The following is a 2,193-nucleotide window of genomic DNA, read 5'->3' as shown; positions in this document are numbered from 1 at the left end:
CAAACGAGATCTACATATAAACGGTCTCTCTGTAGACATGATACATGACAGAGCACAATAGCGTCGTTTGATTCATATAGCCGACCCCACTTAGTGGGACAAGGCTTTGTTGTTGTTTGTATATATAGGGAGAAAATATTATTTTTAAATAATAAACATAAAAATTAATTATTTTTATTTGTGCGATAGACTTTACACTTAATCAAATGTAAAAGTATAAACATTAAATTTTTTTAAGTTTTAGATAATAAATGTTAAAATTAATTTTTAGTACAAAGTTAAACTCTTTCATATAAAAATAATAACTAAAAAATTTATTATTTAATTTTTTATTTACAAAAACTCTGATTTTCTCAACTGACAGAAATTTTTGTTCTCTATAATTTTTTTCATAAAAATAGTTTGATTATATAAATATTTTCTGTCATGATTTATATATAATATCAAGACAAAATTAATATAATTTTTAAAAATTTATATTTTTATAATATTATTATGAGCAAAAATACTAATAGATACTAAATACAAAAATTTTATTTTATTATTTATACAGTGATAAAGACACAATTTTTATGTCTAATCGATAAAAGTTTCTACTTATTTGATGATGTACTCCTTGAATGAACAAAAGGTGACTAATGAAATTTGTTTCTACTGGAAAATAATTGACGACATAATTATTATTTGTCGGTTTCTTTTATTTTCTTTCTCCTTTCTTGTTTTTTCTGATTTTTTAAAAAAATTTTTGTTATTATTGATCTTGAGTTCTTGATTGTCAAGCGATAAATGATAAGTAACTACATATAAGGAGACAATCGAAGTCATTGATGAGCAGAAAAAAACAATTAAATTCAACCTTTTCAATGGAGATATAGTGATACGGAAAAAAAAATAGATAAGAAGACAAGAATTAAACAGAATCAAAAGATATATTAAAATTAAAATAAAAAATAAAAAAAATTATTTTATTTTTTATTCAATTTATTGACACAATAAAAAAAGAATTTCTCGCACATTCTAATTTATTCACGCCATCATTTGAGAATTGAATGAAGAAATTTTTTATTTTTTTATTCAATTTTTTGATATAATAAAAAAGAGACTTATTCGATCTCAGTTGTCCATGTATGGTTTTATTATTAAATTAAAAGAAAAATTTTCACACTTTTAATATCTGAATTATAATTATAATAATTTATGAGGTATTTATAATCTCTTATTATGTTAAAAATAAAAAAAATCCTAAATTCATAACATAAGACCCAATTTAATAATTAAATAAACAAAATCAAAATATATCAAATTAAATTGAACATTCTCAAAGTTATAAACTAATAACTTTTAAATAATAATTAATTTTTTCATATCACAAATATTTGATGTACGTATAATTTTCCTCTTCTTTAAAAAAAATTATTATCAAATCTTGTAGGTGAAAAATTATATGAAAAGAATAAATATAAAGAAGATTATTATTTTATATATATATATATATTTTGCAGTATATGTTTTTCATTTTTATTATTTTTTTTGATAAAAATGAAATAAAAAGAACGATAAAATAATAATGAGACACAACATAAAAAATAAGGACGATAAAAGTATAAAAAAAATGTGAGAGACATTAGAATTTTCTTTTGGGATAAAATCTAAACGCTACTGGAAACAATAAAAAACAATAAGAAAAATGCGAACGACGGTGACAACGACACAAACGAAAAAAAAAAGATTAAACAAGAAAATAAGCACAATGAGTGAAAGAGACAAAGCAGAACACACAGCAACAGAGACCGAACCAAGATTTTTTTATGAAATAAGAAGAATAAATATAGATTAATAAAAATTAATCTAATATCTAAATTTCAATACCAAACAATAAGAAATAAAAGGAAAAAAAAAAGATAAAAATTGAAATAAAAAATTGAAATTAAAAAAATAAAAAATAAAAAGATAGGTTGAAATTAAATACAAAGACAATTATTTTATTTTTTATTCAATTTTTTAATACAACAAGAAAGAAACTCCTCCATTTAATTGGTCAACACTATAGTTTAAAAATTAAATAAAAGGGACTCCTCAATCTTCTAATTAATTCTCCGTGCAACAAGAGAAAGACTCACTGAACCTCATTTGTCCATACTATAATTTTATTACAAAACTAAAAAAGTATTTTGACATTCTTCTAACCACAAT

Source organism: Arachis duranensis, chromosome 8 (assembly GCF_000817695.3).
Source record: "Arachis duranensis cultivar V14167 chromosome 8, aradu.V14167.gnm2.J7QH, whole genome shotgun sequence".
Classification (NCBI taxonomy): Eukaryota; Viridiplantae; Streptophyta; class Magnoliopsida; order Fabales; family Fabaceae; genus Arachis; species Arachis duranensis.
This window is presented reverse-complemented; position numbering follows the sequence as displayed.